The sequence below is a fragment of the Rhipicephalus sanguineus genome, chromosome 4 (genome assembly GCF_013339695.2).
Source record: "Rhipicephalus sanguineus isolate Rsan-2018 chromosome 4, BIME_Rsan_1.4, whole genome shotgun sequence".
NCBI lineage: Eukaryota > Metazoa > Arthropoda > Arachnida > Ixodida > Ixodidae > Rhipicephalus > Rhipicephalus sanguineus.
In genome coordinates this window covers 94,961,056-94,971,144 of record NC_051179.1, presented here as the reverse complement: position 1 = coordinate 94,971,144, position 10,089 = coordinate 94,961,056, and the positions used below count along the sequence as shown (strand labels likewise).

Below are 10,089 nucleotides of genomic sequence, written 5' to 3'. Positions count from 1 at the left end.
CACAGTTTTCCCCAACTGCCCCACTTACTTAGCAATAACTCCTGCTCATCGCAAGCCTCAAATGATTGCAAATGACCAGAAACATTTTGCGAGGTGGCTTGAAATTTCCTCAGCCTTCTACCGTTCACATGGTACTAATTTCAAAACTTGCTGTTGAAAAGCTTACAAGTAGACGCTTTGCGAAAGAATTCCTTTCTTACTCGAATCAACGGAGTGTTGTTCGATAAACGGCAGTGTCTTTGCTCAGAGATGCCCTAGAAATTGAGACATGCTCCAATGGACACTGATCAGAAACTGTGATGCACTTAATAGTGAGTGCAGCAACGAACACACTGTTGAACAATTTTTGCAAAGTGAAAAATCGGCCTTACATGGCTCGATTGCCAGGAACCACCGTTATACAAGAGCTCTGACTCAATGAAAATGAAACTCGCAAGGAAACTCACAGACTACCATATTTACAAGAGGCCTTTTAACAGTACAAAGGTAAAGTTTGCCACTGAGGCACGGAGCAAATCAGTGTCAGTGTCACTGACAGTCATGATAGCTCTGGTGAAAATGGATGGCACTGCCAAGTCTTGTGGGGGTGCTATCAACCCCTGTAAAGTCGTTTGCATCTCATGGCGCATGCACGTCTCGTGGATTAGCCGCAGGTGGGTTTAAGCCGCCGAACGAGGAGCGACGCTGTGACCGCGCGGTGTGTAACTAACTCCTTTGTTTCGTATTATTACAGCGGTCAATAAACTAGCTTTACATTAGTATCTTATATTTTTAGTATTTTGCGCATCTTCACTGTTTTTGCCATGCACTGAATTTTTGCTTTCTTTAGTTTCCATGACTGTCATACAAGTCCAATTTTGTGCAATATCTGAGTGCATACATCAGAAGCTCTCCTGCACTTTGGTCAATATTAGTACACTAAATAAAAATTGTGTTCTCATATGTGTATACATGAAATGGCCTATCCCTTTACGGCCCAGCCCGCACAAACGTGTGGGTAAGCAAAAGCAGTCACTGAACGGTACCTACTTCCAGTTTCGGTTTCAGAGACCTCTGTCAGCAACGTCAATGTCCTGGAGAATATCTCATTTTCAATGGTTCATGAATTTGACCACCAGAGGGTGAGGAATTTCTCAAAGGAATATGGCGTCTCAGCATGTACGTCCACGCCGGCTGCCTCCGAAACGTAAGTCAGCATTTGTTCCTGATACTATTCGTATTTTTTCCGAAAAACTTCCATGGAATAGCAATTTTAAGATGTCGGGAAACATGTAGCACTAAAATATTTTCTCGTTCTCATCGCGGGCGTTTTGCGGTCACGCGCGAAAAAGCCACAAGCACGTTTGTGCGGGCTGGGCGTTTGTTGTCGTGAAATGCATCGCTGTACAGTGCAAGTTGGCGGACTCGTGCGCTGTTGTGACAGCGCGGTATATCTTTTGATTCCGAAAAATTTTTTGCGAGTCGTATTGGTGGCTCCCCTGTAAGGTGTTTTATGGTGTTTACTTATGCGTCAAGTTAGCGACACGATGTGGCGTTTCGTGAAATATGACTACCATTAGTGGACAAATGATTGATTCCGTGATTGCATGAAAGAACAGCTGTATCTGAAACCATGAGGAACTACATTTAGCCTCGCATAGGTGTATACTTGTCAAATTTTATTTGTTTATTACTTTTCATGAATCACAGTGAGTATCAAAATCGTTTGGTCAGGTTTTTGGTGCAATATTTCAACGCCATAGCTGTCAGTCAACTTCGGCAATGAGCTTTTTGTTGTGGTGATGCATAAATGTTGCACTGTTTTCACCTGCAGGAATTTTCAAAATCCAGAGGACGAAAATGATATGGAAGAAATTTTGAAGCTCCTGGATTCCTCTGACATAGAATTCAGTAGTGACGATGACGACGAGCTGGCAGATACCTGTGATTAACTAGTTGAATATTACAGAGTGGCAGTGAAAACTTAAAAGTAGACCTTGAAGATCAGTTTGCACATGGTGGATATTGCAATTGCCAACTGCTGGTTAGAATACAGAGACGCCTGTCAAAAAGATGCGGTGCTCAGACACAACACAATGAGCATCTTCAACTTCAGTCTTGCTGTCGCTGAGGCACTTTGTGGGTCACCCAAACGCAAGAGACTCAAAAGCAACAAGGAAAACGTGCAACCAAATCATTCTACTGAGAGATCCCCTGGAGCTATGAAGACGCCTGCCGTGGACAAACGTTTGGACTCATACGACCACTGGCCATCAGTGGACAGCTTGTCGTCTGCACGCTGCTGCAGGCTTCCAGGCTGCACTTCTCGCACTCGAACACGTTGTGAGAAATGCAATGTCTACTTGTGCCTTTCAAGTGACAACAACTGTTTTAAAGTGTTCCACACACAGCGCTAACAACGTACTATCTGCTGTAAGTCAAGCAGTTTTATGTGCACTCCTTGCTGCATGGTTCACATGAATAAAAGCCCTGACCACACATATGCGCGCGTATGCGTTCTATGTCAAATGTGCCGATTGTTGTCTTCTTAATTTTCAAAACGTTGTTAGTATGCAGCAATTAGTAATAATATTCGATAAAATTACCGATACGTCGTTTATATTTTTGTCCGGCTAGAAAGGGCTATGCATTTCATCGTGTTCTGTTCTTTAATTTCTAAACTTTACAGTGAACCTTTGTATTGTTTAGTGGTCATAAACATGCTGCGCATCTTTCCCTTCTGTTCACTTCCAGAGTGTAACATGCCCCATTCTAAGAAAATCTTGGCTTCCGGAAATAGAACACCAAAACGAGGCCAAGCGTGTTGCGAGTGGGATTCATTTTTTTATGTTCTGGCACACGCTGGGTGCGTGCATTGAAATGCATGGCGCACCATGCAAAAATGATGCGAATGTAGTGAAGTGCAGTACACACAAGCAAGAGAAAAAAAAAATTGCCCCACAAAAAAAAAAAAAAGAAATCACGAGTCATTCCACTCCTTAAATGTGCATGACCAGCGAAGCTGTGTAGCACACCTCACAGAGGTGACACAGAATTTTAATGAAAGGTACAGAAAGTCTCTTTTTAGTTTTGTGTATGCTCTTATGAAGTTTTCCATTTGAACATCAAGAGTCTTTTCGTCGTGACATGTGTCGTATTGACGGCTATGCCTCATTGCACTGTGTTGAATACACATAGAACTCATTTCTTTCGCTTGGCAATTATGGCACTTGTCTATGCTAATGAGCTTCCTCATGATGAGATTGCAAGAACAACTTTCTGTGATCGAACGGACAAGCTCGTCGACACTCTCAACAGCTCAAGCCCTAAAACGGCTGTGCAGAAGTGTTGGCATGCGCTTCAAAAAGGTGATGCAGAACCAGTTCAGTTTCTTAATGATCAGATCCCATGGATCCAATCGTGGAAGTTCGACGATAGACAACTGTCACAAACGATTGTTGGGTGGCAGATAACCATTCGGGCCATTCTAGAGCCGTGGGAAAGTGTCGCCACCAGCTGTGGCTTTTTGTACTTGCCAACATGACAGCTTCAGCAGGATCCCCTCGAGAACAAATTTGGCGTTGTCAGGCAGAAGCATGGTTGCAACACAAGACCTACTGTCACTCAGTTTATTTTGGAACGCAAGCATATCTGTATTCAACAACTGTACAAACTGTCGAAAAACTGTGGAAAATTTGAAGATGACAGGTCCCAATCCCTTCAGGCATTGTGGCTACTTCCCTGAAAAATGCACCTCTTCCTGACAGTGTAGAAAGTGGAGAGCTTGATGACTTTTCATCTTTAAGTAATATTTTTTTAACTTGCTCAAGACGTGCACTCCCACACCTGAGATGACTCAGCTGCTTGCTACGTCACAGGCTACTTAATAAAATTGTTCCTAGCTGGGACAGCAAAAAAAAACTGCAGCTGTTCCCAGATGCTAAAAAAATGCAGAACAACATCGGTACTTCACAATGCTAAACAGACACCACGTACCAAACAAGCTGTTCAGCAATTTAAGCGTGCTATCAGAAGGAGCGTTTGGTTTTGTCAGAAAATTTCAGGTGCACCTTCTTGCGACAATTGAGGCCATGGCGCATCTTCCTCAAGGATGTGATGTTTTGTTCAGTCACCTTTTTGGCATTGTTTTCCTTCAACTTTTGTACCATTGAGTGCCGGTGGAGGTTTGTCTAGATATTTTGCCCAGCTGTGAATTATAAGTTTTAGATGGTGGACTGTAGCCAGGTGGAGATCAGCGCACCTTCTGCTGCCTTCCCGAACAGTCGGCCAGTCCTGTGCAACTTTCACGTAGAAGACTTGGCACAGGTGGCTTTCGAAAAAATAAAATGAAGTAGAAGATGTTGACACTGTTAAGAAAATGCCGAGGCAAGTAGCAGCCAGCAAGAATGTGGATGACTTGACAAAAGCAATTGAAACCTTGAAGCAGTCGCCACAATGGAAAGGAAACGAGAAGTTGCAAGCCTATGTAAGCATTGAGTGGCTCTCAGTAAAAGAAATGTGGGTGAAGACGTACAGGTTAGACCTGCCTTTCGGCATGAACTGAACAGAACGAAAAAAAACAAGGAGCTAAAAGCATACTTAGCTGGAAACAGCGGTCGCCGTAGCCTGCAAGGGCTTTTGAGAGTCTTGGTTGAAAATTCTTTTCCAGAAAAAGAGGTGCACTTCTTGCAAGCAAATCTGAGTTTTTCACCTTCATTCTGCCTTAATCATCAGGCTGTGCCTGATTTCCTCCACGGAATTCTTTGCTCCAGTTAAGTTGTGTCATATGTTTTGTAGGTTCATATGCCTAAAGCATGTGAAAGATTGTGTGCTCACCGACAAGGCTGTTCGGGAGTGAAAGCGAAAAAGAACAGCATTGGCATCACCAGCAAATGGAGTTGCAGTGAAGATACTGCCATTGCACAAGGACCATAAGCCCCTGAAGGAGCAATGGGTCTCATGGGGAAGGGTGGGCAGAAAGGCTAAAATTATGAGGAAATGTTACAGATCACCATTGCGATTTGTAAGCCAACAGGTAATATTTGGTGCTTTGGAGCAAAAATACTAATATAAATAGAAAACCCCAGGCCTATGCGCAACACGCAGCACAATCACAGCGAAAGCTCGAAGAGGGGCCTTTCTAGAGCATGCTCCTCTCTTGGGGCATCTAATACAAGTACACATGCAAGGTATCCACTACGCCATAAATCATAATTTTAAGTGCGCAGCACTTTAGGGGGCTGGGCTGTCGTAGGCTGTGATCGTATGCTGTCGTCGAAGCTTGGCGTAACGTGGGCAAAGCATTGCTATCTGAGCGCACGCTCGCGCCATAGAGTAGAGTAGAGCCTCGTATCCTCTACTCTACTCTTCTTACTCTCATTCTTCGAGCGCCTTGATGATGATATTGTCGCGTAAACGTTGATGTAGCTATTTTCTTCTAACTTTTGGCTCATTCCAATGTCGCGGGTCTGCCCAAGATCAGGGTTTGTGGCGGTGTCCTTAAGTTGCTCACCGGCTCTGTTGTGCGACAATGTTATCTTTCTTCCTACGAAAGGCTGTTTCCCATTTAGGGGACGCAGGCGGCTCTGCCTCCGGGGCGCCTGAAGGTATGCAGGGTGAACTGTACGGTGAAAGCCTAACATGTTTGAGGGTGCTATCACCCCTGTAAATAAAAACGTTTTCGCCTCATGGCGCACACGCATGCGTCGGATTAGTCGTACTTAGCTTAAACACCGCCGTGAGAGAGATGGCGCTGTGCTCGCACAGTGTAATGTTAGCGTAGTGGCACCAGCAGCACCGCCTGGCAGGAGCGAGGTTAGGCCGGTGTGCAGGACACAGCAGCGAGTCTCTTTTGGGGTTTGGCGTGATCGGCGACAGACTGCTCTCTCGTGGAGGTCCATGGGTGCGATACCACAGCTCGTTTCCACAGACTCCTTGTGGTGAGTCGTATGTCGGCGACACCACATTCGTGGTACATTGCATGTGTTATGTTGTTTTGTGTGTAATGTTCTCTGTGTGTTGTATTGGAATTGTATTAGATTATTTGTCATGTTACACTTATTTATTAGATTCAGCTGCCGAGCTCGCCGTTGTAAAAGCAGTTAATAAATGTCCACGTGTTCGATTGCTCGACGGCGTGACTGCGTCTGATTGTTCCGAGAGCGGCTCTTTCTATACCCCACACATGGCAAGACAAAAAGCCTATCAATATGCTTTCTACATGTCCCAACACAGTCAATGTGACACAGAATGAGTTGCCTGTTTCGAAGCCCCAGGTTGTGCAGAACTACAACCATGGGATGGGACTCGGGAAGATCAACAGCTCGTTGTCTTTCCTATAATGAGAAGGTACACAAAGGGATACAAGAAGATATTTTTTTTACTTCATGGACATCGCTGTTTATAACAGCTACATTCTATCAGCGAAGATTACAGGAAAGCGAGCGAGCTATACGGACTGGAAAGTCGACCTGGCAGAACAACTGATCGAAAAGACTGCGTTGCCGGAATACTGGTGACGAGGCAAATTGCCTGTTGGTGCCTCACCGATGCAGCTAGAGGCCTGTGAGTGGGCTCACCTCCCTTGCCAGATCCCATCGTACACAATCAAGCAAAATCCATCCCGACAGTTTCATGTCTGTTAAAGCCCAGGGGAAGAATAATAAGAGCCGGCATAAAGCAAGCATGTAATTCTTACATTTTCTGGTGGTTGCAACAATAAATAAAGCCCTGCGGGCTTCTTGGTCTAGCGCACTAGTAACCTTCTTGGTCTAGCGCACAAGGTCATTCATTATGTTGACGACTACTCGTTCTTCATTGACAGGCGAGATTTCAGCAGAAAAATGGTTGACGTACAGGGTCCATTAAGAAAATAATGTGCATGATTTTATTGTGGCGCAAATATCCGTGGCAGCACAGTAAAACCGGTCGGGCAATGTGGTGGGGGTCAGCCCTTCCAACGCAGCCGGTCACCAGTTTACTTCGAGCAGTGTGAGCGGAAAGATGTCCCTCCGTGTGAAACGTTCTTTTTCGACTTTGTAACACGACGTGATGGAGCGCTCGCTTGAACAGCGATAAGATATGAAGTTTTGCATCAAGCATCAAAGATACGGTCAAGCTCCACCATGACAATGCACCCAGCCATATGTCCTTCATTGTTCCCAACTTCCTGGCCTGTAGCAACACCCCGGTGGTCCTTCATCCTACTTACAGTCCCGACTTGGCTCCGTGTGACTTTTTTGTTTCCCCGACTGAAGAGAGGAGCTGAAAGAAAAACAATGGGAGGCCATAGAAAACATTCAAAAGCATGTTATAACGTTCCTGAGAGACATTCCCATCGAGGACTTTCAGGGTGCCTTCCAGGTGTGGCAGACACGTCTCCGTAAGTGTATTGATGCAGGGGGAGAGTATTTTGAAGAATTTTAACCATTTGTACAGGTCCGATCAATAAATCATTTTTTTTCCAGAAAATACACATTGCTTTTATAATGGACCCTGTATTACAGGTGTTCAGGGAACAAGGGAAGGCACTCGCGTTAACATACGAGACCCCCGAGAACAATACGTCGCCGTATCTCGACCTTCATTTAGTTTTTTACCCTGACGAGATACGCTGGCAGTATAAACCAAGATCGCAAGATTTGCTGAGATATCAGTCTGGCCACTCTAGACTTGTAAAAAACAGCATTTCGAATTCATGTATCGTCTGCCATTTCAGTCTTGCCCGCGCCTGATGAACCAAATCGTTCACGAACAGCCCGAGAAATTGTGGTAGGTAGGTTACCCTGATGCTGTAATAGCAGCTACCAGTGAACGTGTGCTAAAAAATGTAAGAGATGAAAGGACGACTTCCTTTTTATTTTGTTTTTGTTGACCAGGTTTTGCGCGCACAGAGGCAAGGGCGTGGGGCGAGGGCAAGGTCAGCGAGGCAGAGCGGGAGGACACAAGAAACACAGGCGCGGAAAACCCGACATAGTGTGGGAGCAGAAAACGAAACGCGAGGAACTTTTTGATAGCTTTTCCTTTTCTTCATGGACATCGCTTATTTATTGTTGCAACCACCAGAAAATGTAAGACTTACATGCTTGCTTTATGCCGGCTCTTATTCTTCTTCCCCTGGGCTTTAACAGACATGAAACTGTCGGGATGGATTTTGCTTGATTGTGTACGATGGGATCTGGCAAGGGAGGTGAGCCCACTCACAGGCCTCTAGCTGCATCGGTGAGGCACCAACAGGCAATTTCCTTTTCTGTGGGAAAGGCTATGACAGCCGCGGTGCCGGCGATGCATTGGGTTTTTTTCTTTCGTAGCTCACTTCTGCAAGCGCTCTCTGCCTTGTCAGACCTGTCCATCTTTTTTCGGCGTTGTTTATAATACCGCGTCCGCGTTCGTGCTGCGGTGCTAGTACAATGAGTTCACCTCTCCGTGCAGCAAAAGAGCGGAAACAGCTTTCGCTAAGCGAAAAAGTCTATATTCTTTGGCAATTAGAAGAAGGCAAAAAACAGGCTGTTGTGGCCAAAGAGCATGGAGTGGCGCATTCGACAATTGCCGCTATACTGAAGGACAAGGAGAATATATTGAAGTGCTGGGTGCAATTGCAACTTGCCCCCTCGAGGAAGCGCCTGCGGCTTGGTGACTATCAGCAGAAGATAGACTCGGCAGTGCTGACGTGGCTCAAAGACGTAAGAGCGCAGATTGTGCCCGTGTCAGGCCTCATGATCCAGGAGAAGGCGTGACAGTTTGCTGCAATTCTGGATATTGCAGACTTTGAAACATCTTCTGGCTGGCTCCACCGTTTTCGTCGGCGAAATGCTATCACCTGGCAGACTGTGTCCGGTGAGGAGAAGGCAGTAGATGAAGCAGCAGCATCCAAGTGGTGGGAAGAGATATTTAGGGAAATGCGTACCGTGCGGACGATATATTCAACGCCGACGAGCTTCTACCAACTTCTGCCGGACAAAACAATGCACTTCAAGGGCGAAGAATGCAAAGACGGCAAAAAATCACAGGTTCGCGTTCAATTGTTGTAACGCAACCGGCACAGAGAAGCTTAAGCCTCTAGTCATTGGGAGGTTTGCACAGGCGCGCTGCATGAAGAATGCAGTGTCCCTTCCGTGCGACTACAGGGCCAACAAACGAGCTTGGATGACTCTGGAGCTATTTACGGAGTGGCTTCTGACTGTTGACAAGAAAATGAGAAAGGAGGGCCGCAACATTTTAATGATTGTTGATAACTGCTCGGCGCACATTGTCAACGTACGGCTAACAAATGTGCGCCTTGAGTACCTGTCGCCCAATTGCACATCTGTGCTTCAACTCCTCAATCAAGGAATCATCACAAGTGTGAAAGCGCACTTCCGCAAGCGCCTTATTCAGTGTGTGCTGATAAACCTCTGACTGAAGCAGTCGACCACCATCAACGTAAGAGAGGCGGCGGAAATGCTCACCGGTGCATGGTGGAGCGTCACTTCGACAACTATTCAGAACTGTTGGAGGAAAGCAGGGCTTCTGCAAACGGGCGAGCAGCCATGAAACGATGAGGAGGGCAATCCTGGGGAGCTGTGGACCGAGGTGACCGATCTTTTGGCCATGGATTCGGTCTCATTTGATGACTATGTGTCGTCTGATGAAGCAGCTAGGACATCAGCAGAGCTGACGACAGAAGACATCCTTTCAACCGCTCAAGACCATGAAGGCAGCGACGACGGTGTGGACGGTGTCGGGAACAACGAAACTGTTCGGATTGACGGCGGTACGAGCAGTACAAGCGTGATGCTGCCGTTCGCAAGTTTGCTGCCGCCGCACCGTGTGAGATAAAGTGCGCGTCGCTTCGTGGAACCGAAAGTAGCTCGCTGGTGTTGAGCGGCATGGGCACCGCGAGGCAAGGGCACTGAGAAACGTCGATTCACTTACAGCGATCGTATACTTCGTGTTTTATTAGGCGAAAACTATGGCGACAACACAAGCGCGCCGCGCCTCGTCGTGCAGGACTGTCAGAGCATCGCAGAAACGTAGAGTGCGCGCTACTTGCAAAATGCTTGTCTTCGCCACATTGAACAAACAGGCTACTCGCCGCAACCGTGCACGGTCTGAAGGGAAGCGGACACGAAG

The 10,089-nt window shown here is 46.4% G+C and overlaps 1 pseudogene; it reads left to right on the top strand.

Annotated features, from left to right (window-relative positions):
* The first annotated feature begins 540 nt into the window (after positions 1 to 540).
* On the top strand, positions 541 to 8,714 carry LOC125758257 (uncharacterized; annotated as a pseudogene).
* The last annotated feature ends 1,375 nt before the right edge of the window (positions 8,715 to 10,089 follow it).